General features: G+C 46.3%; 1 protein-coding gene across 4 annotated transcripts in view; it reads right to left on the bottom strand.

Annotated features, from left to right (window-relative positions):
• LOC140388348 (bis(5'-adenosyl)-triphosphatase-like) overlaps positions 1–27,518 on the bottom strand; it is a 1,872,387-nt gene that overhangs the window by 1,722,624 nt on the left and 122,245 nt on the right. The window contains exon 3 of one of the 4 annotated variants that reach the window (XM_072472371.1): positions 16,004–16,113. The exons of the other annotated variants lie outside the window; for them this stretch is intronic. The gene's annotated coding sequence lies outside the window, so the exon portion shown is untranslated. The remainder of the gene's footprint in view (positions 1–16,003; positions 16,114–27,518) is intronic. 4 annotated transcript variants of the gene reach the window in all.

The raw sequence follows: 27,518 nt of genomic DNA, 5'->3' as shown, positions 1-27,518 counted from the left end.
AAGGGGTGGCGGAGTTGCGCTACTGGTTAGGGAGAATATCACAGCTGTACTACGGGAGGACACCTCAGAGGGCAGTGAGGCTATATGGGTAGAGATCAGGAATAAGAAGGGTGCAGTCACAATGTTGGGGGTTTACTACAGGCCTCCCAACAGCCAGCGGGAGATAGAGGAGCAGATAGGTAGACAGATTTTGGAAAAGAGTAAAAACAACAGGGTTGTGGTGATGGGAGACTTCAACTTCCCCAATATTGACTGGGACTCACTTAGTGCCAAGGGCTTAGACGGGGCAGAGTTTGTAAGGAGCATCCAGGAGGGCTTCTTAAAACAATATGTAGACAGTCCAACTAGGGAAGGGGCGGTACTGGACCTGGTATTGGGGAATGAGCCCGGCCAGGTGGTAGAAGTTTCAGTAGGGGAGAATTTCGGGAACAGTGACCACAATTCAGTAAGTTTTAAAGTGCTGGTGGATAAGGATAAGAGTGGTCCTAGGATGAATGTGCTAAATTGGGGGAAGCCTAATTATAACAATATTAGGCGGGAACTGAAGAACATAGATTGGGGGCGGATGTTTGAGGGTAAATCAACATCTGACATGTGGGAGGCTCTCAAGTGTCAGTTGAAAGGAATTCAGGACCGGCATGTTCCTGTGAGGAAGAAGGATAAATACGGCAAATTTCTGGAACCTTGGATAACGAGAGATATTGTAGGCCTCGTCAAAAAGAAAAAGGAGGCATTTGTCAGGGCTAAAAGGCTGGGAACAGACGAAGCCTGTGTGGAATATAAGGACAGTAGGAAGAAACTTAAGCAAGGAGTCAGGAGGGCTAGAAGGGGTCACAAAAAGTCATTGGCAAACAGGGTTAAGGAAAATCCCAAGGCTTTTTACACGTACATAAAAAGCAAGAGGGTAGCCAGGGAAAGGGTTGGTCCACAGATGGATAGGCAAGGGAATCTATGTGTGGAGCCAGAGGAAATGGGCGAGGTACTAAATGAATACTTTGCATCAGTATTCACCAAAGAGAATGAATTGGTAGATGTTGAGTCTGGAGAAGGGCGTGTAGATAGCCTGGGTCACATTGAGATCCAAAAAGACGAGGTGTTAGGCGTCTTAAAAAATATTAAGGTAGATAAGTCCCCAGGGCCTGATGGGATCTACCCCAGAATACTGAAGGAGGCTGGAGAGGAAATTGCTGAGGCCTTGACAGAAATCTTTGGATCCTCACTGTCTTCAGGTGATGTCCCGGAGGACTGGAGAATAGCCAATGTTGTTCCTCTGTTTAAGAAGGGTAGCAAGAATAATCCAGGGAACTACAAGCCGGTGAGCCTTACTTCAGTGGTAGGGAAATTACTGGAGAGAATTCTTCGAGACAGGATCTACTCCTATTTGGAAGCAAATGGACGTATTAGTGAGAGGCAGCATGGTTGTGAAGGGGAGGTCGTGTCTCACTAACTTGGTAGTTTTTCGAGGAGGTCACAAAGATGCTTGATGCAGGTAGGGCAGTGGATGTTGTCTATATGGACTTCAGTAAGGCCTTTGACAAGGTCCCTAATGGTAGACTAGTACAAAAGGTGAAGCCACATGGGATCAGGGGTGAGCTGGCAAGGTGGATACAGAACTGGCTAGGTCATAGAAGGCAGAGAGTAGCAATGGAAGGATGCTTTTCTAATTGAAGGGCTGTGACCCGTGGTGTTCCGCAGGGATCAGTGCTGGGACCTTTGCTGTTTGTAGTATATATAAACGATTTGGAGGAAAATGTAACTGGTCTGATTAGTAAGTTTGCAGACAACACAGAGGTTGGTGGAATTGCGGATAGCGATGAGGACTGTCAGAGGATACAGCAGGATTTAGATCGTTTGGAGACTTGGGCGGAGAGATGGCAGATGGAGTTTAATCCGGACAAATGTGAGGTAATGCATTTTGGAAGGTCTAATGCAGGTAGGGAATATACAGTGAATGGTAGAACCCTCAAGAGTATTGAAAGTCAGAGAGATCTAGGAGTACAGGTCCACAGGTCCTTGAAAGGGGCAACACAGGTGGAGAAGGTAGTCAAGAAGTCATACGGCATGCTTGCCTTCGTTGGCCGGGGCATTGAGTATAAGAATTGGCAAGTCATGTTGCAGCTGTATAGAACCTTAGTTTGGCCACACTTGGAGTATAGTGTTCAATTCTGGTCGCCACACTACCAGAAGGATGTGGAGGCTTTAGAGAGGGTGCAGAAGAGATTTACCAGAATGTTGCCTGGTATGGAGGGCATTAGCTATGAGGAGCGGTTGAATAAACTCGGTTTGTTCTCACTGGAACGACGGAGGTTGAGGGGCGACCTGATAGAGGTCTACAAAATTATGAGGGGCATAGACAGAGTGGATAGTCAGAGGCTTTTCCCCAGGGTAGAGGGGTCAATTACTAGAGGGCGTAGGTTTAAGGTGAGAGGGGCAAGGTTTAGAGGAGATGTACGAGGCAAGTTTTTTTACACAGAGCGTAGTGGGTGCCTGGAACTCGCTACCGGAGGAGGTGGTGGAAGCAGGGATGATAGTGACATTTAAGGGGCATCTTGACAAATACATGAATAGGATGGGAATAGAGGGATACGGACCCAGGAAGTGTAGAAGATTGTAGCTGAGTCGGGCAGCATGGTCGGCACGGGCTCCTGTGCTGTACATTTCTTTGTTCTTTGTTTCTGGTAATTGTTGATCCCAGGGCTGTGAAGTTATTGATGATCTCCAGAGTGAGATCGTCAGTGTTGATGCAAGGTGGAGTCTCTGCAATCAGACCCATAAATTTGGCCTTCCTGGTGCTGATTATCAGTCCAAACCACTTGCAGGCTCAGGTGAACCAATCGACAAGCTGTTGCAGGTGAACTTTAGTATGGGATGCAGCACAGCATCATCAGCAAACAACAACTCACGGACGAGGACATTATGCACTTTGCTCTTGGTGTGCAGTCTTGCCAATTTGAACTGCTTGCCGTTGGCTCTGGTATGCAGGTAGGCACCTACTTCTGAGTTTCCAAAAGCTCACAATAGCAGCATGGAGAAATATATGCGTGAGGATGCAACCCTGCTTTACCCCGATGCTGATCCCAAATGTCTCCAATGATGCGTCATTGTAACTGACTTCTGTTGCTAAAGAAAGTGGATCTGGGACCTGTAATGCGGGGGCTGTGCTAAGTGCTCTTTTTAAAGCATCCACGGCATCCATATGCTGTGGAAGCCATTCCCAAGGTGCCTGCTTCTTGAGAAGTTCGGAAAGGGGCGCTGCTTTAGTGGCAAAACCGTCAATATGGGTTTTGGCAGTAGCCAACCAGTCCTAAAAATGACCGGAGGGCTGAGACATTGTGGGGAAGGGGCAATTTGACGATCGACTCAATTCTCTTTTGCTCGATCTTGCGTTTACCATGTGTGATCACTGTTCCCAAGTAAATCTTGGGTTGACTGCACAACCAATTTCTTTTAGGAGTCCTCGGAGTTCGGCGAGAAGCGAAATGTGCTCTCCCTTTGTGTCTGTCTGTAGTAACAAGTCGTCTACGTACTGGACCAGACAATCGCGGCGGAATAATTTTGCTAATCCATTTGCCAGCTGTCGGTGGAAAATGGAGTGGGAGTTGTGGAAGCCTTGTGGAAGGCACGTCCACGTGTACTGTTGCCGTTGGAATGTAAAGGCGAATTTGTACTGGCACGCTTTAGCCAATGGAATGAACCAAAGGCCATTACTAATGTCCAAAACCAAAAATTTTTTTGACTGGAGTCCCTGTTTGAGCATGGTCTCAGGACTCGTGTCTACGGTGGGGGCTGCTGCTGGGGTTACTTTGTTCAGTTCCCAATAATCAATGGTCAATCGCCATGATCCATCCGGTTTCCTGACGGGCCTAATTGGTGCGTTTGTGGAGGCTACTGATCTGAGTACGCCTTGATCCAACAAACTCCATTACTTTGGAGATTTCTCCCTCTGCTTCCTGGGGAAATCCGTACTGCTTCTGGGGTTTGGGGTCGGGACCTGCAATGTTCACAAAGCCAGCCAATTTGCCACAGTCGTGCTTGTGCTGTGCAAATGCTGCTTTATGTTCCTGCAAGACTGCCTTTACTTGTTTGTCTGCACTAATGGTTCGAGGGTCGAACCAGAAGTCTCCTACTGAGCTAATCCTGTTTACGTACTCTCCTACTGTGAGCGTGGCGGGGGCTCGTGCTACCTTTGCCATTTTCCAAACACACTTGTTAACTGGGTCAAAAGAACGGTTATGGGAGCTCATGAAATCGATCCCAAGGATATGTTCTGCTGTCTGGGGCAGATCAACCAAAACTATGGGGTGCTTAGTTGTGATGTTCCCTATTTGTACTGCTACAGGGGCTATGTGCCCTGTTGTAAATGGCCTGTAAAACCGCTGAGTGTGATGGTGTCTGTTGTGGGCCACGTATCTCGCTGAAACATCGTGGAGGAATTGAGTGTGGTGTGGGACCCTCCTGTGTCCCAAAGAAATTCTACGGTTGTCCCCGAACTTTGCCTGCCAATACCGGTCTACCGGACTTGTCCCAAAGGGTGTCGCAGACCCAAGTTGGGGAGCCCGAACACAGTCAGTCGGTGCCGTTCATGTCTGTACTCTCTGAACGGGCGCTAACGCTATGGATCGGCTTTGCCCTATTCCTGTTTAGGGTGCCTGTCTGTTGGTTTCTCTGCTGCTTTTGGGGCGCGTTGCACTCTCGTGCAAAGTGTCCTAGCTGTCCACAATTGTAACATTCCTGAGCTTTGGGCTGGGGTGGGCTGTTCCTGCCCTCATTTACCCATGAGGGGTTCTGGTGCGCTTTAACTGGGTTCATCTCTGCCTGCTCTTCATCGGGTGTTATAAATGTGGTTTTGCCTGCAATTGATTGCTCCCAAGCGCGGGACAATCTCTTCAAAACCCATTTTTCATTGTGGGCCTCATCTGAGGGGGTCATAATTAGCGCAAGCTTTTCGTTCTGCTTCTGTGGCGTGGGAGACTAGAATTCGGGTCCATTTGGCCATATTATCTGGGGACAAATGGGCGCGGGCTAATTCACTGATAACTGCTGTGCAGTGTATCCACAAGCATCCAGCAAACGCTGTGGGGTGCTCTGTCTTCTTTTGCCTACACTTATTTAGGCCTTCTACGGGGTCGCCTCTGTTATAGCCGATCGCATCAAGGATCGCTGTGTGCATCTCTTGGAATGTGCCTCCTCCTACATTCTGTGGGTCGGGAAGGGCTGCCACGACTGAAGGGTCGAGGCTTAAAACTGTGAGCTTCACTTGCTCCTTTTCGTCCAGGCCGTACATGGTAGCCTGCTGTTTGACTTTCGCGAAAAATTGGTGGGGGTCTGATGTGGGAAGGAACGGTGTAATTTTTCCACACGAGTCCCGTAATTGGGTCACGGTTAACTGGGTTGTGTAAAGTAGATCTGCTTCTCCTTCTGCTGTGGCCCTGCGGTGTGTAGTTACAGGGTTCATGGGGGTGTGTTCTGCCTGGTCGGTTGGGGGTTGGGGCGCTCTCCTTTTCTGGGGTTTTTCCTGCGTACATGTCCCATGTACATATCTATGGGCAGTCTCGTTCAATTCCTGCCAATCGGGGCCGTTTTCCTGATCTAATTGTGGTCCAAATGTGCTTTGAAACCCATTTTGAACGGAAAGCAGAGATTGCAATTCTGCAATTTGCTTCCGGCACTTTGCGTGGTCTACGGAGCTCTGCCTTTGTTCCGTCATGGAAGTGTGGAGTGCTCGTACGGCTGCTTTCAAATCATTGCACTGTTTCTGCAATTTGTCAACTTGTTGCTCGGTCTCTTGTCCTCCCAAGACCGCACATTGCGTGTCCTGGTAGGCCTTATCGTATTGCGTTTGGAAACTACTCAAATGCGCGAGACAAGACTGGTGTGTCCTCTTGGCATCATCCACCTCTCTGTCCCTTGCTGCTAGCTGCTCTTTTAAATCTCTATTCTCCTTCTCTACCTCGCTCACGTATACCTCACTACTTCTGTCTCTCTCCTCTATCTCTCTACAGAGCGTCCTAATGTCCTCCTCTGTGCCTCGCAATTGTGCCAAACAGGACACGATTGCCATCGGCTTGCGAGCTTTCCCTAAACTCTTCTTGTGGATCTCTGACAGGTTCTCCCACCAAGTATGTCCCATACTCCCGGGACCTGTTTCCTGATTAGCGCAGAATACACTCCAAAGGCCATCCTTTCCCTTTGAGATATTTCCTGATCTCATCTTCCCAAACGGGACACTGTCCTACTCTACTGGTCGCTGCGACCTCGAATTCCTGGGGGTTCATAAGACGTTCCATTTCCTTCATTGCCGTTTTCTCTATCTGGGTTCTCTACTGAATTTGGAACAGGGGGTGATAAAGTGGTGATGTAAACACGGGTACGGCTTACGCTAATTTCCGGCCTACAAAACTCCCGACAGTTTTACACAACAAAATCTCTCAGGTTTACCTTATATCCCTGTTAGTACGCATGCATTAACACACTTCCGAATCTCATAGGCTTGATCAGTACTGTTCTTACACTTGTGGTTTTTCTGTTTCCAATTGGATTCTCAATTCAAATTTTGGGTTCTCTCGGAGTGGTTAGGCCACTTCTAAATCGGGTCCCGTCAGATGCCGCCAGTAAATGTTGCTAACTTGCTGTTGTCTCTTAATTTGGCTCTGTTTAATTACGTTTGCTCAAGAGTCGCCAGGTATCTTTCGACGCCGCCACAAGGTTCAAAACCGAATACTGATCAAAGACTCGATACACCAGTTAATAAGTTCAAAAGCAATGCTCATTTATTTACACACAGTCAAATCTACTCATGCATAAAACTCTACAACTTAAACTATCACTATTACAAAAAGCCTATACTTAGCTTCGGGTGCCCACTCAGTCAGAGGAACAATGGCCGTTGCTCGGTTCTGAGGCTGCTGGGTTGAGCTATTTACAGGATAGCAAATAGGAGTGTCTATCTCGTAGCGTGCGTTGACTTGGAACTTACTTGGTCTGGCGTAGCTGCTAGGCTGGTCTCTCTTTGCTGAGAGCCAAGGCCAAAGAAGAAAGATTCTCTCTTGGGGAATACTTTTTATACCTAAAAGGGCTTTGCGTGCTTTTGGGCGGGCTTTGAACTTGGCCTCAATTAATTGGGCCTTTCCCAATCATTCTTATTGATCTTCCTCCAATAGAGGGGTGGGTTCGCTGGTTGCTGGGCGTGTCCTAGGTGGCCGTTGGTTTGCTTTGTTTGAGTCTTCTCTGGCGCCGGGGTGTCTGCCTTAACATTATTTATCGAAATGTTTCCCTTTTGCCCCCGGAGATGGCTCATTGGTATGTAGATGGCTCAGCAGTTTCTGTCCTGTCTGAGAGCCAAGGCTCTAATCAACAGACAGACCTTGCACCTGCTTGTTTTTCAGTATTGTCCAATTTTCCCTGCATTCTTTGCAAGTGTCCATTTTGAAATCGGGACGTGGCCATCCCAGATGGCTACACTTCTCGTGGTAAGAAGAAATGACTGCCAGGAATCCAGGTAGGCAGCCTATTTTCTGCAGCAATTTAAAGAATCCCCTCTGCTGACAATGTTGAAGGCCTTGGCACGGTCTATGAAGGCAATGTATCATGGTCTGCACTGTTCGCAGCACTTCTCATGTGACAGCCAAAGTTAGAATACCATATCAACTGTCGATCTGCAAGCTCTGAAGCTACACTAACATTCAAGGTATATACATGATGCCAGGGTCAGCAATTTCGTCACACCAACACCCCACAATACCTGACAAGGAATTGCCTTGGTAATTCTTGCTGTCACTGTATACCTCTTTGTTTGTGTGCAAGATTACTATTTTTGTATTACATATGATTTGACACACAAATCTCCAGCAGTAGAGACACAAAGGTTCATGGAGGTGTAGCCACCTGGGTTGGCCAACTCCCGACGTAAAATGGAGAACAGCAAAGGCTGAAGGGAAATTCAGCCAACAGAGGCAGAAACTAGCAGGTGCAAGTTTACGGTGTATTAAACTCTGTAAAAGCCCAGACAGCATCGATACAAGCAGCCATCTGCATAATAATGTAGCAGCCATCTACATACTCATGAGCGATCCCCGGGAACAATCAAAATATTTGGGATAAACAAAGCCAGGCCAGACTCCTCGGCGCCAGCAGGAGCCAACACAAAAGAGGTTAATGGACACCTCAAGACTGCCCATCGATCAGGGAACCACTCCAGTATTGGAGAAATCGAACCAAGCAATTGGAATGAAGTCCAATCACTTGGAACCAGGTACAGGGTCCGCCCCGAAAGGCGGGAAGCCCCTGGGGACTATAAAGTTAAGCCCCCCCAAGTTCAAATCGTCCTTCTTGACTGGGTCACTCAGCAACGCGAACCAACCCTTGACAGTGACCGGTTCACCTGCCGCGAAGATCCAGTAAGTCTTAAGTCAACGCTCGCTACGAGATAGGCGCTCCCAGCTACCAGTCCATACCAACTTTTGAATCCCGCAGACTCAGAACCCGAACAAAAGGCCATTTGTTCCCCTGACCTGGTGGGCCAGTCCGAAGCTAAGTATAGGCCTATTAGTTGTAGAAGTAGCTTAGAAGTAGAATTTATGCATGAGTAGCGATTACTGTGTATAATAAATGTGCTTTGATTTGAATCTTACTAATTGGTGTATTGAGTTATTGATCATTACTTGAACTTGAACCTCGTGGCGGTATCATGAAGATACCTGGCGACTCAAGAGCAAAGGTTATAAAACAGAGCCAATTGAACAAACCAAAAGTTAGCAACAGAGGTATCGCAGTAGTGCTGGTTTTCTGGTTTTGATAATGCCATAATTTCCTGGGATTTTACTACTGTTAAGATGGTCTTGTTGAGCTCTACTTTGTTGGGCTCACTGTCCAGCTCCGTAATGGCAGGAAAGTGTGGAATGACGCTGAGAGCTTCCTCCGCATCAACATTCTCCCTTGAGTAGAGTTCAAGATACTGCTCCACCCACATTTCACTCTACTTGCTAGGTTCTGTTATGATAATTCCTATCTTTTCCTACATCTCTCGAGCATCCCGATTCAGAAGCTATTGCAGCCTTTTGCTATTGCATTGATTGGCACAGATTGAGCACTGCACTGAAACCTGATTCTGGCAGTTCTGAGAGCATCGAGATTTTGTTTGCCGGGGACATGCTTGTCGTTTATAACTTCAAGAGCAGAATCATTCATTGATTGAGAATTGTGTACTACCCATGAGCTTACAGTCCCTCCCCTGTATAAACTTTTTAAAAGGTTCTACCATAGGGAACACTTTAAATTTTTCAAGAATGCAACTATCAACTTCAAGAGTGGAGGGGTGTCCATGTTTGGGGGGGGTGGTTGCAGACAATTCTGTGGTGGTGGGGCACGGGCAGTTCTGATGGGGGATGCGGGGTTCTTCTATTCTATTTTTAAATATTTTTTCACACTGGGGCCTGATCTATCAAGGGCTGAGGTTTCTGGCAGGGAGACTGCCAGGGTGCCAGGTTGGCACTGCCAAGGTGGCAAGCTGGCATTTTCTTTGTGCACGCAATCGGGCCGGGGGACCCTCCCATGTTGCGTTCAGGCCTCGAGAAAATCAAGTACACCGTGAGGGGAGCAAGTGAGGGGTTTTACCAGAGATGGCAGCTGCTTATTACGTATTTCAAAGGGCTGGTCACCGTTGGATGCTAAATGGAGGATTGGTGGTTCAGGGAGGGTTGGTGGTTTGGGTGTTGTTTGGGTGGGATGTGTTATGTATAAAATGGAAAATGTTTGAATAAAAATATTTCTTTAAAAATTTACTGGAGTCACCTGAGGTTAACTGGCAGAAATCAATCCAGTTAATCTAAGTGGCTCATATAAAAACCATCATGCCAAAGATGCAAAGTTTTACTTTGCCACTGGCTGAACAGGATCAAACCCTCAGATAACGAATCTGGTGATGTACTGTATAAATGTTCAATTGTATTAATTATTTGAGTAAAGGGTGTGACTAATTTCATTGTCAAAATCATGGAGTTGAATTGCAAGCAAATTGAAGTTAATGGGGAATAATTTTGGTTGGGGATACAAATCATCCATCCCATCATTTTCCCATTAGCTGAGATGGGTTAAAATTTTACCTCTCACACAGCTCAAATCCTGTTAGTACCTCTCACATATGAACATATTGAATTCATTTTTTGTGTAAATCTTATAAAGTGTCCTGTGAGGTGAACTTCAAGGGAGTCCCTTTTAAATTGTAATGCTAAAGTTCTACATGTTTAATGTCGCAGATACTTTAAATGGGGTTATGCTAATTGAAGAGGTTGGGGTAGATCTTTTGTAGCTGGCAATTTTTTCAAACAGGATGTTGACTTTGTCAAATGCAAATTTGCTTGTTACTCAGCATGTCAGTAGTTTGTAATGTTAAGTTATGAGGGTAGAATAAAATGTACTGACACTTGCAGAAAAAAAGAGATGAAAGTAAGGTGGACTTAGTTATTTTATACAATTAAAAAAAACAGTTATCAGAACAATGGCGGCAGCCAACAGCCAAGTTCATTTCGCTTCATTAATAGTATGCAGTTATCATAAATACATTCAAATCAATTCAGCTATATCAGTCTAACATAGTTCTATGACCATTTAAAATGGATGAGACACGCTTAATATTAAATAGAATGAAAATGAATAATGCAGCAGAGAAAATACATAATTAATTACCAGCAGCTTTTGTTCTATTTCATTGTTAGCAAATAAACATCAAAAATTCAGAAGGACAGCCAAACCATTTACAATCCAAAAGAATCTGCCAGTATGCTTCCCAGTGTGTGTACCTGAATTATAATACATTATTTGTATTAACCTCATTTCCTTCTTTCCCTTCAAACTACAATCAATCATTTGCAATATTTTTACAATTCTTCAGCAACTACTAAAGCCACTGTTGATCAAGGAAGCAAAAATCTCCCAAATTTAAAAGAAACTGGGATTTTGGTAAAAATCAACTTTGCTTTCTGCTGTTCCAAAAAAATTATCTTTTTGATGATTTGTTTCTCTTCCTAAAAGGAGAAGTTCCAATTAGAAACCCAGCCTTGCAATTTTGGTACGTTAGTTGACTTTTTTTTCCCAAAACTGATCAACTGGCTGTTGTACAAGTGATTTTGCTGCAAATGCCAACCAGTCTTTTAGAATAAATCAAAAATACAAGAATAGTGAGCTCCAAATGAAAGGTAAATAATAATAATATTTACCCAAAATACCAGAACTCACTTGGTTCGTCCGCACACTTGAAATGAAATGAAAAATTAAAATTGTTTATTGGCAAAATTAGGCTTCAAATGAAGTTACTGTGAAAAGCCCCGAGTCGCCACATTCCGGCGCCTGTTCAGGGAGGCCGGTACGAGAATTGAACCCGCGCTGCTGTCTTGTTCTGCATTACAAGCCAGCTATTTAGCCCACTGTGCTAAACCAGCCCCAGTACATGAACGTGGCGAGATAGATGATGCATCAAGTCAGCCTCTGAAAGTTGTCACATATTTTGCTGGATGTCCAGATGAGCAGGACTCAAGTAAAGACCCATTACCCCCAGATATCATTCTCTGTTCTTTTCCTTTCTTGATAAGCTCAATAGAAGAAGTCCCACATGTTGTGCTGCCTCAAATAGTCGCTCTCAGAATGTCAAAACGTGCATTTCCTGCACAGAACAAGATACTTGTTAAATGGCAAAAAGCTAGAAACAGTGAGGTCAAGATACAGATCATTAAACAGAAAATAATTGAAAAGGAATGCTCATCTTTATGTTGAGAGGCCGAGAATACAAATGGTTTGAAGTTATGCTTCAACTATATAGACCACATTTGCAGTGCTGTCAGCAGCTCGGGGCACCACAATTTAGGAAAGTTAAGGCCTTGGAGGGACTGAAGGATAGATTTACCTGAATGATGCCTGGACTCCGAGGTCAAGTGATGAAGATTGATTAACCAAACAACTTATAATCCAGAAGTTTAAGAGGATGATTTAATCAAAGTTTTCAAGACAAATGGGAAATAGATAGGGTGGATTGAGATTTCTCATGATAATGCCCTCTGGAGTTCCAGCCATGTAGGAACGAGGTTGATGATCGTCCTTCTTGATGATAGGTACTCCCTCTCTCTCTCTCTTTCGAGGTCTTCAATCCAGAATTTGCCATCCTTTCATGTTTGTGGTAAGAGTTTGACACAATACCTTTGGTTGTAGGCAGAAGCCAGTAAGACTGGTCTCTTGCCTGGATGTCCTGGTGACCCTTGGTTACCAAATTTTCGGTAGGAGTGAAAGTTGTGTGTGGAGTTTCCTGCATCAGGAGTTCAGATGGGGCCAGGCTGCATTTATCAGGTGGATCGGGAGGTGAACAGTGCTGTGGCAAAATCCTTATGCCTTTTAGGAGGGCTTTTGCAGTACATATCCCACTTATGGCCTTCCTACTTGATTTTGCTTCACACATCTTCTCTACTTAGTACTCCACTCCTGTATGCTTCACCCAATGTATGTGTCTATGTATTTACATTGTGTATTTTTATGTTTGCCCTATGTAATTTCTTTTCATGTACAGAATGATCTGTCTGAGCTGCATGCAGAACAATACTTTTCACTGTACCTCGGTATCTCAATTGAGGGTATCTCAGGGAGCTGGCACAGAGGTGGAAGATGGATGAAGTACATAAAGTGCTTATTTGAAAGTTGTGTGCAGTTCTTGAACATAATCTCAGCTGAGATGCCATGGCTTATGAACATCTCTTCCAGTGCTTTAATTACTGCCCTTCCGATCATCATATACAATTGCTTGACCAAAACCCATCTGGAAAAGTTATCCACCACTATAGGAAATGATTTGCTGCTAATAAATAAATACGTCAATGCCCAGCCTCTCCCATTAGACGCAAGAGCAGAAGTAGACCATTCAGCCATCGAGTCTGCTCTGCCATTCAATGAGCTGATCTGATATGAAAATGAAAAATGAAAATCGCTTATTGTCACAAGTAGGCTTCAAATGAAGTTACTGTGAAAAGCCCCTCGTCGCCACATTCCGGCGCCTGTTCGGGGAGGCTGTTACGGGAATTGAACCGTGCTGCTGGCCTGCCTTGGTCTGCTTTCAAAGCTAGCGATTTAGCCCTGTGCTAAACAGCCCCTGCTATGTGATAACCTTCAACTCCACTTTCCCGCCTCAGCCCCATAACCTTTGGCTCCCTTACTGATTAAAAATCTGTACATCTCAACCTCGATTATACCCAACTCTCCATCCTCCACAGCTCTCTGCGGTAAATGTTTCCACAGATTTGCTGCAACTCCATGGCCTGATAGGGAATTGTGGGGGGGGATGAGGGATTATTTTTGGTCCTGCCTGTGCAGCACACACATCTGACAGATAGCTATGGTGCCCTCATTCGCTTTGTAAATGCCTGGCCACCAGACACTGGATAGGGCCCATTCTCTCCACGTGGTGATTTCCAGGGTGACCCTGGTGTACTTTTTGAAGCATCTCCGGCCAGAAGGAAACTGGAATGACCAGCTGCTCATTGTCCAACCCCAGACTGACCCTTAGGTGCAGATCATACGTTCTGTTACATCACTACATGGGTGGTACTGTACTCAGTCCCATGTTAATCTTATATGTGCCAGACCCTCAGGCGACACCCATTGCCACCATTTGTTTCCTTTTTCTATTTCTGAAAGCAGATGTTCATGATTCTATGATTCACATCTCCGCTAGATCCATTGTTTTGTTCCTTTATTGCATTACCACTGCCTTTTTCCTCACACCATCAACCCTTTTGTCCTTTAATTTCTTTTTCTTTATAAATTTAATGTACCCAATTTTGTTTTCCAATTGAGGGGCAATTTAGCGTGACCAATTCACCTACCCTGCACATCGTTGGATTGCGGGGGTTAGACCCAATCAAACATGGGGAGAATGTGCAAACTCCTCACGACAGTGACCTGGGGCCAGGATTGAACACGGGTCCTCAGCGCTCTTACGCAACAGTGCTAACCACTGTGCCACCGTACCGCCCTTGTCTTTTAATTTCTCCATGCAAGCGCTAACAGACCCTCCCTTGTGTTCTTTTCTTCCCACTTCCCTTTCCCTGCTCTGTCAATGTTTTAAACTGTTACGTTTCTGACATTTCCCAATTTTGGTGAAAGGCTATATCGTCAGTTAAATACCGAGTTGAATTTTCAATTGCCTGTGAGGGTAAGATCAGATGTGGATGCACATTGAAAATCAGGCTTTCAGATGGTGTCACTGGTTCCAGATGCCTCTGGAGCATGATACAATTTTAAATGAGAGGGAAAAATGGGGGAGCTGGCAACCTGCACGCTTCCAATTCACAGATTGTTGAGCTTCTTGTGGAAATCATTAATGGTCTTTGGAGCCACAGTTTGAGATTTTCAATTCAGAGGCATGGTGAAAACAGAGAGTCTGGGACATTTTAGGGTTCAGCTATCTTAAACACAGCGGGGGTATATTTCAGCAGATACATTCCCCTCCCCCCCTCCCCCCCCCCCCCCCCCCCCCCCACCATCGGGGCAATTGGGGTCACAATTGCACAGCATTAAAACACGTTGCACCCAGGACATGTGAAGCCTCTGGCACATTATTCCGCAATGCGGCTGACCTCCAAGTCGCTGCCCCAGCCCCCTGATCATGGTGGTCCTGGACTTACCCGCCCCCCCCCCATGCTGGCGATGGGTGTGAGCACACACTCAGCAGACAGACAGGAAGGAGTTAGACTATAGCACAGATTGAGGAGCACCCAAATTCAGCTCACAGTGAGTTATCATCACCCTCCTGCCTTCGACAGTGAACTGCTGACAGTCCCAACACAGGCTCATCACCCTGGAGGGATGTAACACAGACCGTTCAACTTATCTAGGTCCCTCCTTGGCTTGATGGGTGGCTTGGTCTTCAGGGTGTGTGGCACGGTTCTGTAGATGGGCCACTGGCTCGAGACTCTGTTGGCCCTGCTGCCGCTGCCTTCTCTGAAGTCTGGCCCCCTGGCCTTCCATCAGCACTGCGAGGACAGCTTCCACAGGGTCCAAGTTATCATCCATCTCGTTTAATGTTTGTCAGAATTGGAGAGGGTGAGAGACAGACATCAGCGATGGCTTGCCCCCCGGGATCCTCCAGTCCCCCATGGCTCCTCCCTCCCTCGTATCCCCTACAATCCCTCAGGGGGCCATCCAACCCGCCCATGCACCCCCGCTGCAGTGGGGGCCCCTGCGCACCAGACCCCAGTCCCTGTACCCCAGGCAGCTGCAGGTAACTTAACCTGGACCGAGCGCTGGTTCTCTCAGACACACACCCTCTGGCGGTGGCGATGTCCCCAGTGCTGAGGACCAGCCGTTGGGTGTTTGGGTGTTGGCTGCTGCGTCTGTGATGTTGAGACCTCCCGTGTTCAGGCAAAGTGCCCAAGCCTTACGGTCTGATTGGGATGCTAGACATTAACGTTCACCTTCATTTTTTCCAATTAAGGGGCAATTTAGCGTGGTCAATCCACCTAGACTGCACACCTTTTGGGTTGTGGATGCGAAACACACGCAAACACGGGGCGAATGTGCAAACTCCACACGAACAGTGACCCAGAGCCAGGATTGAACCTGGGACCTCGGCGCCATGAGAGAGTAGTGCTAACCACTGCGCCACTGTGCTGCCTATGACAATAACTCTTACCTGCGACATGACACGCCTATGCACGGGGATGCATTTGGAAGCTGCGCAATGCTTACTTTACCACGATTGCCAATTCCCTTTTAGCAATAACCTCCAGCCACACGGCCAGAGGCCGCTATGGTCAGTGGATGTTATGGGTGGGTTGGTGGGACAGACAGGCAGGAGCTAGAGACATGCAGATGCTGAGACACCCAATCCCCCCAGCACAGGGATGAACAGCCCCCCTACCGAGGCCCCCCTTCCACCCCCCCGGGGACTCCAACAGCCTGCCGAGCACTGGGGCAGCAACTCCAGTGCCCCTGGGCTCACTGACCGTGATCAAAGATGGCTACTCACCTCCTTGGATCCTCATAGCAGTCATTCCGCCAGCTTCATATTTTTAAAAAGGTGTACTGCTTGCTGGTGAGGTGGTTAGATCACAGGAGGCCATTAGATCGGGGGTCTTCCTGTTAATTGTATGGAGAATGGGTTTAATTGGTGACTATTGGTTTCTCGTCACAATGCGGGATTCAATTCTCACCAATGGTGACGCACCGGTTAGATCACAGACCGATCGGTGCCTGCCGCGGTTCCCAATTTTGCCCTCTCCCGCGATCCAATGGCCGCATTGCACTCTCGCTCAAGCACAATGCGGCCATTAAATCGCACCCACACGCTCTTGTTGTTTTAATGAACCCAATTAGGTAGGTCCCAAGTAGAACCCAAGTGAACATGGGCACAAATTTGCAGAGCAAGAAGGGTCGAGAATTTCAAACTCTATACACAAATATTGTTAGTCTCACCAGCTGAAATTTAACACCCAACAGGTGTCTTGGGATCTTTTGGAAATTTGATGATAGCATTGTAAGTTTTGGAACAAAGTGGAATGCTCTCTCTGTGGTAGCTACCTGTTGGCCTGTCTCAGATCAACATGAACAAGAACATTGACCGTAGATTGCAGGCAGCAGAAGACACTTGTGTTAGATTATTAGTGGCAGTATGAGTGCAGCTAAAGCTTAGCCCACTACATGTCAGATACACTGAAAGGCAAATTAGTCATGTTCAATCTGCAAGTTAGGTAACGTGTCAAAGTTATAGGTGACCAATTGTGATACCAGCATATACTTCACTAAACCAATACCTCTCCCCAGGTGTCTTCTCAATGCAGCCTTCAAACAGTTCTTTCACAATGCCCAGTGGTCAAAGAGTCACTTAAACAATATAAGTCATTGCAACACGGCTGCCCAACTTCTTAGTCATCATTTTAGTTTTTTCCTTTAAATATCAGGATATTGAAGAACAAAATTGAAGTGTTTATGTAGCAGACTTGGTATTAACACTTAGAACCTTGTTTATTGTAAACCAGAATACATTGATGTGACATTTATAATCCTGCCGATTTTGCACTTTTTAACAATTCACACAAGAACATAGAACATAGAACGATACAGCGCAGTACAGGCCCTTCGGCCCACTATGTTGCACCGAAACAAAAGCCATCTAACCTACACTATGCCATTATCATCCATATGCTTATCCAATAAACTTTTAAATGCCCTCAATGTTGGCGAGTTCACTACTGTTGCAGGTAGGGCATTCCACGGCCTCACCACTCTTTGCGTAAAGAACCTACCTCTGACCTCTGTCCTATATCTATTACCCCTCAGTTTAAAGCTATGTCCCCTCGTGCCAGCCATTTCCATCCGCGGGAGAAGGCTCTCACTGTCCACCCTATCTAACCCCCTGATCATTTTGTATGCCTCTATTAAGTCTCCTCTTAACCTTCTTCTCTCCAACGAAAACAACCTCAAGTCCATCAGCCTTTCCTCATAAGATTTTCCCTCCATACCAGGCAATATCCTGCTAAATCTCCTCTGCACCCGCTCCAAAGCCTCCACGTCCTTCCTATAATGCGGTGACCAGAACTGTACGCAATACTCCAAATGCGGCCGTACCAGAGTTTTGTACAGCTGCAACATGACCTCCTGACTCCGGAACTCAATCCCTCTACCAATAAAGGCCTACTCCATAGGCCTTCTTCACAACCCTATCAACCTGGGTGGCAACTTTCAGGGATCTATGTACATGGACACCTAGATCCCTCTGCTCATCCACACTTCCAAGAACTTTACCATTAGCCAAATATTCCGCATTCCTGTTATTCCTTCCAAAGTGAATCACCTCACACTTCTCTACATTAAACTCCATTTGCCACCTCTCAGCCCAGCTCTGCAGCTTATCTATGTCCCTCTGTAACCTGCTACATCCTTCCACACTATCGACAACACCACCAGCTTTAGTGTCGTCTGCAAATTTACTCACCCACCCTTCTGCGCCTTCCTCTAGGTCATTGATAAAAATGACAAACAGCAACGGCCCAAGAACAGGTCCTTGTGGTACGCCACTTGTAACTGAACTCCATTCTGAACATTTCCCATCAACCACCACCCTCTGTCTTCTTTCAGCTAGCCAATTTCTGAACCACATCTCTAAATCACCCTCAATCCCCAGCCTCCGTATTTTGTGCAATAGCCTACCGTGGGGAACCTTATCAAACGCTTTACTGAAATCCATATACACCACATCAACTGCTCTACCCTCGTCTACCTGTTCTGTCACCTTCTCAAAGAACTCGATAAGGTTTGTGAGGCATGACCTACCCTTCACAAAGCCATGCTGACTATCCCTGATCATATTATTCCTGTCTAGATGATTATAAATCTTGTCTCTTATAATCCCCTCCAAGACTTTACCCACTACAGACGTGAGGCTCACCGGTCTATAGTTGCCGGGGTTGTCTCTGCTCTCCTTTTTGAACAAAGGGACCACATTTGCTATCCTCCAGTCCTCTGGCACTATTCCTGTAGCCAATGGTGACATAAAAATCAAAGCCAAAGGTCCAGCAATCTCTTCCCTGGCCTCCCAGAGAATCCTAGGATAAATCCCATCAGGCCCCGGGGACTTATCTATTTTCAGCCTGTCCAGAATTGCCAACACCTCTTCCCTACGTACCTCAATGCCATCTATTCTAATAGCCTGGGTCTCAGCATTCTCCTCCACAACATTATCTTTTTCCTGAGTGAATACTGACGAAAAATATTCATTTAGTATCCCGCCTATCTCTTCAGACTCCACACACAACTTCCCATCCCTGTCCTTGACTGGTCCTACTCTTACCCTAGTCATTCGCTTATTCCTGACATACCTATAGAAAGCTTTTGGGTTTTCCTTGATCCTACCTGCCAAATACTTCTCATGTCCCCTCCTTGCTCGTCTTAGCTCTCTCTTTAGATCCTTCCTCGCTACCTTGTAACTATCCATCGCCCCAACTGAAACTTCACACCTCATCTTCACATAGGCCTCCTTCTTCCTCTTAACAAGAGATTCCACTTCTTTGGTAAACCACGGTTCCCTTGCTCTACGCCTTCCTCCCTGCCTGACCAGTACATACTTATCAAGAACATGCAGTAGCTGATCCTTGAACAAGCTCCACTTATCCAGTGTGCCCAACACTTGCAGCCTACTTCTCCAACCTATCCCCCCCAAGTCACGTCTAATGGCATCATAATTGCCCTTCCCCCAGCTATAACTCTTGCCCTGCGGTGTATACTTATCCCTTTCCATCATTAACGTAAATGTCACCGAATTGTGGTCACTGTCCCCAAAGTGCTCTCCTACCTCCAAATCCAACACCTGGCCTGGTTCATTATCCAAAACCAAATCCAATATGGCCTCGCCTCTTGTTGGCATGTCAACATATTGTGTCAGGAAACCCTCCTGCACACACTGTACAAAAATACGACCCATCTAATGTACTCGAACTATATCTTTTCCAGTCAATATTTGGAAAGTTAAAGTCTCCCATAATAACTACCCTGTTACTTTCGCTCTTATCCAGGATCATCCTCGCCATCCTTTCCTCTACATCCCTAGAACTATTTGGAGGCCTATAGAAAACTCCCAACAGGGTGACCTCTCCTTTCCTGTTTCTAACCTCAGCCCATACTACCTCGGAAGATGAGTCCCCATCTAGCATCCTCTCCGCCACCGTAATACTGCTCTTGACTAGCAGCGCCCCACCTCCCCCTCTTTTGCCTCCTTCTCTGAGCTTACTAAAACACCTAAACCCCGGAACCTGCAACATCCATTCCTGTCCCTGCTCTATCCATGTCTCCGAAATGGCCACAACATCGAAGTCCCAGGTACCAACCCATGCTGCCAGTTCACCTACCTTATGTCGTATACTCCTGGCATTGAAGTAGACACACTTCAAACCACCTACCTGAACACTGGCCCCCTCCTGCGACGTCAAATCTGTGCTCCTGACCTCTATACTCTCATTCTCCCGTACCCTAAAACTACAATACAGGTTCCCATGCCCCTGCTGCATTAGTTTAAACCCCCCCAAAGAGCACTAACATATCTCCCCCCCAGGATATTTGTGCCCCTCAGGTTCAGATGTAGACCATCCTGTCTGTAGAGGTCCCACCTTCCCCAGAAAGAGCCCCAGTTATCCAGAAATCTGAATCCCTCCCGCCTGCACCATCCCTGTAGCCACGTGTTTAATTGCTCTCTCTCCCTATTCCTCATCTCACTATCACGTGGCACGGGCAACAACCCAGAGATAACAACTCTGTTTGTTCTAGTTCTGAACTTCCATCCTAGCTCCCTGAAAGCCTGCCTGACATCCTTGTCCCCTTTCCTACCTATGTCGTTAGTGCCAATGTGGACCACGACTTGGGGCTGCACCCCCTCCCCCTTAAGGACCCGGAAAACACGATCCGAGACATCACGTACCCTTGCACCTGGGAGGCAACATACCAAACATGAGTCTCTCACGCTCCCATAAAATCTCCTATCTGTGCCCCTGACTATCGAGTCCCCAATTACTAATGCTCTGCTCCTCTCCCCCCTTCCCTTCTGAGCAACAGGGACAGACTCCGTGCCAGAGGCCCGTGCCCCATGGCTTACCCCTGGTAAGTCCCTCCCCCCCACAAGTATCCAAAGCGGTATACTTGTTTCTCAGGGAAACGACCGCAGGGGATCCCTGCACTGACTGCTTCTTCCCAGTCCCTCTTACAGTTACCCATCTATCTCCAATCTTTGGTGTAACTAATTCCCTAAAGCTGCTATCTATGACCCCTTCTGCCTCCCGAATGATCCGAAGTTCTTCCAACTCCAGCTCCAGTTCCCTAACTCGGTCTTGGAGGAGCTGGAGATGGCAGCACTTCCTTCAGGTAAAATCAGCAGGGACACTAACGGCATCCCTCACCTCAAACATCCTGCAGGAGGAACATTGCACTCCCTTCCCTGCCATCCCTCTAACTTTCTACCAAGATCTGGCTAACAACTAAATTAAAAAAAAATAATAATAATAATAATAATACAATATGGTACCTACCTCACACCAATGGGTTTTATTATTAGGTTAGAGGAGGAGGGCGGGTGGGAGACACTACACGTGTAGTGTCTCGGGTTTCCTCTCCACCAGAATTTATTGGTGAGGGACTTCCCAGAAGTCCGCGGGTCGAACTTCCTGTTCCCGCCTTAAAAATAATTTTTTTTAAAAAAACAACAGCAAAGAGGGACAGAAACGGGACCAGGTAAGTGTTTACTTAAATACTCACCCAGCAGCAGCCCCCGCACTCCGCTCCCGCTGAAACTCCAAGAGATGCTCCTGCAAGTAAGTTAATTTAAACTTCAGTACTCACCCACCAGCAGCCTCTGCACTCCGCTCCCGCTGAAACTCCAAGAGCTGCCCCTGCAAGTAAGTTAATTTAAACTTCAGTACTCACCCACCAGCAGCCTCTGCACTCCGCTCCCGCTGAAACTCCAACTGAGTTTCAGGTGAAATCATGACACCAGGTGAAAGTAATTATGGTTATTTAACTAACATTTATAAACATTGTGAATACATTAGCTTTGCACAATACTATAAACTGTACAAGCTTATTTTAAGATATTTGCAGTTTTTCCAGCAAGAAAAATGAAAATAATTTCTGTCCAATGCTATTGCATGTAATAGTGGAAGATTTCTTAATGTTCAAGACTCCAAATTGATTCGCCACAGTAGGAACTTTACCACATTATGCTTTGATGTTTTCTTCCATCAAGAGTAGCACGGTGGCACAGTGGTTAGCACTGCCTCACAGCACCAGGGACCCAGGTTCAATTCCAGCCTTGAGTGACTGTCTGTGTGGAGTTTGCACATTCTCCCTATGTCTGCGTGGGTTTCCTCTGGGTGCTGCATTTCCCTCCCACAGACCAAAGATGATCAGATTAGGTGGATTGGCCATGAACAATGCGAGGGGTTGCGTGGATAAGGTGTGGGAGTGGGTGTAGGTAGATTACTTTTCAGAGGGTCAGTGCAGACTCGATGGGTCAAATAGCCCCCTTTTGCACTGTAGGAATTCTATGAATGAACTTATGGAATCTTTTTTCCAATTAAGCCCAGTTTCTTGATAAAAGTCAGTTCTGAACAGTATACATTCATAAAGGATAGTTGCTATTATTTATGAAGTTATCAAATCTCTAATAGTATAGGACACAATTATAGATTCTTTCCCAGCTTAAAATGTCAACCTTTACTGATCCCTTTTTACAATTATTTATTCGGAGATAGGCGTGATGGACCAAATGGCTCCTCTGTTAAGGAATGGGTTAAGAGACATTCCAATTAGATGTCTCATTGATGTTAAGTATCCAATAATTGACACTGATATGTAAAGGGGTTGCAGATGGCTCTTGTGGCATGTGATGTAGTGATAGAGTTTTGTATAGTGTGTTCACGGAAAATAAGGGTGTTTGTGAAAATGAGCAGAACTCTCTTTACTCAACAGCAGCCAGAAGCTAACATCCTCTGTGTTGTGAGATATAATTATAGTACATCTACCAGAACTAATCCAAGGTATAAGTATACTGCTTTATTTTAAGAATGGCTGTTATATTGTTACAATCTCAATGGAAGTTAGTATCTTTTAAAAACAATTCTAATTCCCAGTTATTGACTGAAATAGCTCTGCCACTCGAATTCACATTTTGAACACAACATTTTTCTGTACAAGAGTTAAACAGAACAACTGCCACAAACTTAGCATTATATTTCCCAAACACTTACACATTAAACCCCAAAGGTTTAATGGAACAGTCCGTTTCGCGTGGCCAATCCACCTAGCCTGCATAGCTTTGGGTTATGGGGGTGAAACCCATGCAAACATGGGGAGAATGTGTGAACTCCACACGGACAGTGACCCAGAGCCGGGATCGAACCTGGGACTTTGCTGTAGTGCTAACCACTGTGCCACTGTGCTGCCCGTTTCCTGGTCACTTTCAGAGCTTTCTTTGCTCTGGGAAATTATGTGAATAATGTAAAACCCTGATTAAGACAACTGCGGACTTTGTGTCCTTACCAAGAAGCCCAGAGGGGCAGCCCATAGTTTAAATTCCAATACTCCCCACTGAGGTAATTAAACAAACATAGGCTACCTTTAGATTTGTAATTACATTAGGTCAATTTACCAGCTACTCAAAGCAGGTGAGTAAAACAAAATCTAATCCTCAATTCCAAAGACATATGAATATCTAATTTTATGACTCATAACAGTTTGAATACAATCATTCCACCAGTTCCAAATGGACACTCAATAAACAAGACGATAAGAAGTACATTGACCATTCCTTGTCATTTACGTTGCGATGGAAATGAACTTGCTGACAACTAAGTGAGGGACACAAGCTAACATTTATACAGTTGGAAACAAATTGAAGAGGAAGTTAGGATCTCAGCTCATGGCAATAATATCCCTTTGATTTGCTGTGGTTCTATGGTGACACAGAAGCCTGTCCAATACTTCTTTATTGATGTGGTCCAATATTCCATTCAACAATATTCCATTCAACAAAATGGTCGGAGAATCGCCAGGTCCTGTGCTGCACATGCACGCGGCTGACAAGCTGCAGCCACCCACGCCTACCCCCCCCACCCCCCGCCCCCCCCCCCAACCCCCCCACACACACAACAGTAGCGCCAGCTGTGCTGGACTGTGTACCCGCCGACCCCACAGCCCACTTCCTGGCCACCCCCCACCCTCCTCCCAGCCCTGGCAGAAATGCCTCCAGCCAGCGGCACGGATCTCAGCCGAGTGTGGCGGCACTGGACACTGCACGCATTATATCTCTCCCTGCAGCCGGCATGCCAGGCTCCCGACTGCTGGGACCACACATGGCCCGTGCTGTGTGGAACTCGGCCCATCGGAGATGGAGCATTGTGGGTGGACCGACTGACGACGTACCAACGGTGTTGCAACTGCGCGCGGCATGCGTCTGGATGACGCGATTTGGAGGAGGCGGAGCGTCGCGATCTGGCGTCAAACTGGCTCCTGCACCGATTCCGGCGTTGGGAACCATTCTCTGCCTGATTGCCGTTCCCGATTTTGGCGTCGAGCTACTGAGAATCCCGTCCCATATATTTTCTTCCCTTACCGTTCCTCTTTACTTCACTTCTCTCATGAACCTCATGACATATGTTAAGATTCAGGTCTATAGATACTAGTGAGCCTTCCAACACCTCACTCAACTGACCATTCTTAATTTGTAAACGTGGACACTTGATTAATTGGCCTTAGAGGGAGACATAACACCTAAACTTCATCCCATCTTCACCCTATGTTCCCTTGCACACATCTTGCGGCAGTAACCCCGGATCAGGTATCCTGTCACATTTTCTTTCCTCAGATGCTCAAGCAATATTAACAACCTTACTGCCATTCCAGATGACATCAGCTAACTTTGTTGGACCAGAAATTGAACCTGTGACTTTTCTGGGCTGTGTGCCTCAGTTCCACACTGGGCAGTATAGTCAAAGAGTGAGCTCCAACATGACTTCGAAATCCTCTTAAACCTGGGGTGAAGTTACAGACTTCAATATATTCTCAAGGACATGTTGCTTCACCTAATATGTATTCTTTTAAAAGTGGCATAATTAAAAATACATTTTCTCAAAGTTCCCAAATAGCCACTGTAGACTAACGTAAATGATCAGTGTTGTTGAGGTCACATTACCAGCTTAAATGCTTTTGTGCCATCAAATGAATGTATCACACGACTGACAGCATATTGTTCAGGTGTTGTACAACGCACTCTTTACTGCCATCGCTTAACCTCCCTGACCTGACTTCTGCTCTAGGATAACGAACAGCATGCACCACGTTTATTATTTGCATTAAGCACATCAAAACACTCCTTCACTTCTATATATGCCACAATCCAAAGGCAAAAGCTATCCCACAGAGAAACGAGACTTGTTTTTCCCTGTCGCTTTGTGACCTGTGTTGAGCTTGTGCAAGGTAATGTGGATGGATGATATACGGCATAGTAGAAAATCTGTCAGAAATAAACAGAGGCTATAATGAGAGAGTTTGTACAGTGTTCAGGCTTAAAGATAACTCCATATAAAAGATCTAAAAGATGTTAGATGCACCCTCTTTGGGCTTCTGTGTTTCTCAGTCACAGGGGCGGCAGGGTGACACAGTAATTAGCACTGCTGCCTCACAGCGTCAGGGGTCGGGTTCAATTCCAGCCTTGGGTCACAGTCTGTGTTTGCAAGTTCTCCCTGTGTCTGCGTGGGTTTCCTCCAGCTACTCCAGGTTCCTTCCACAGTCCAAAGGTGTGCAGGTTAGGTGGATTGTTAAATTGCCCCTTAGTGTCCAAAAATGTGTTTGTTAGATTAAGGGGTTAATGTGATAGGGCAGTCAGTTTGGGGGAAGTATTCTTTCAGAGGGTCGGTGCAGACTCAAATGAGCCAAATGGCCTCCTTATACATTGTAGGAATGCTATGATTCTATGATTTCATATGATATTGGTCTGATTTCGGGACTTCCGGTTGCGGTGATGAGGTGAGCGGTCGCGTACAAGACGGCTCCCGTCCAGCGATGCGCTTTTGCCCCATATCACCCGATTTATGGGTGCAATTTTTTTTTAAAGGCGAAGCGAATCTGCACTTACCAGTCTCTCCTCCGATGTGGACTGCCTGCAGGGGATAAGATTAATTGGGCTTTCGAGGTTTTTTATCAAGGGCTATACACATCGGAACCGCCGGAGAATGGCTCGGAGATGGAGCGATTTTTGGGCAGATTGGTTTCCCAGTGATAGAAAGCGTGAAGAGGGCGGGGTTGGAGGCACCACTGGTGTTGGAGGAAGTTATAGACTGTATTGGTTCCATGCAATTGGGGAAAGCACCGGGGGCCGGATGGTTTTCTGGCTGAATTTTACAAACATTCACGACCTTGTTTGCACCGCACTTACTGGGCATATTCAACGACTCTGCTAAGAGGGGTGTTACCTGCCCTGCTGATTCAGGCCTCAATTTCTCTAATCCCAAAAAAGGACAAAGATCCCCTTAACTGTGGGTCTTCTATGTCTATTTCACTATTAAACACTGACGCGAAAATACTAGCTAAGGTCCTGGCGAAAAGTTTGGAGGGGTGCCTACCAGAAGTGATTTGAGGACCAGACAGGATTTGTCAGGGGCCGATAATTGTCTTCCAAAATCAGGAGGCTTTTAAATGTGGTCATGTCGCCCCTGTGGAGCAGGTGCCAGAGGTAATCATCTCCATGGATGCGGAGAAGGCCTTTGAATATGTGGAGTGGAGCTCCCTCTTCGACGTCTTGGGACTATTTGGGTTTGGTCCTACTTTTATTTCCTGGGTGAAATTGCTATAGAATGCCTCCACGGCTAGTGGCCGGAACAATGCTGTGAGCTCAGGATATTTCCAACTGCACAGGGACACAAGACAGGGTTGCCCGCTTTTGTTCGCGCAAGCGATTGAACCATTGGTTATTGTGCTTAGATCGTCATGGGAATGGAAAGGTATTGAAAGGAGCCTTTACACGGATGATTTGTTGGTATACATTTCTGATCCTCTCACAGGTATGGGAGAAATTATGGAACTGTTGAAAAAAATTTCGATCCTTTTCAGGGTATAGATTAAATATGAGCAGGATCGAGATGTTCCCGGTAAATTACCTGGGAAGAGGACAGATCTGGGAAGGCTGCCATTTAAGCTGGCCAAGACACAGTTTAAGTATTTAGGGATTCAGGTGGCGCACAATTGGACACCGTTGCATAAGTTGAACGTGACCAGTCTAGTGGAAGAGGTGAATGGGGACCTGAGGAGGTGGGATGCCCTCCCACTAACCTTGGCTGGGTGAGTACACACGGTCAAAATGAACGTTTTACTGAGATTTCTATTTGTGTTCCAGAGTCTTCCGACCTTCCTCCCTAAATATTTTTTCGCTCGTGTTGATAGATTAATCTCTGCCTTTGTTTGGACGGGAAAGACTCCTGGGATTAGAAGAACTTTCTTGCAGAGAGGGCACAATCAGGTGGGTTGGCGCTGCCAAATCTGATGCTCTATTACTGGGCGGCGAACATTGGGAAAGTGTGAAGATAGTTTGAGGAGCCTGGTGCGGGACGGGGTCAAATGGAGGAGGGCACTTGCATAGGGTCGTGTCTAAGGGCATTGGTAACGGCCCCTCTTCTGTTCTCCCTGGCCAAACTCTCAATGAGCCCGGTAGTCGTGGCATCTTGAAAAATTTGGAACCAGTTTAGACAACATTTTGGACTTGAGGACATGTCTTTACTGTCACTAATCTGTGATAATCATAGGTTTGCACCGTCAAGGCTGGACGCAATGTCCAGGATATGGAGGAGAAGAGGGGTTGAGAGGTTCAGGATTTTATTTGTGGAAGGTAGATTTGCGAACCTAGAGGAGATGGGAGAGAGATTTCTTGCCGAGGGAAAGTGCATTCAGGTATTTGAAGTGGGGAATTTTATTCGTAAATAGTTGTTCTCTTTCCTCCAGTTGCTGAGGCA

This window comes from Scyliorhinus torazame, chromosome 13 (assembly GCF_047496885.1).
Source record: "Scyliorhinus torazame isolate Kashiwa2021f chromosome 13, sScyTor2.1, whole genome shotgun sequence".
Classification (NCBI taxonomy): Eukaryota; Metazoa; Chordata; class Chondrichthyes; order Carcharhiniformes; family Scyliorhinidae; genus Scyliorhinus; species Scyliorhinus torazame.
This window is presented reverse-complemented; position numbering and strand designations above follow the sequence as displayed.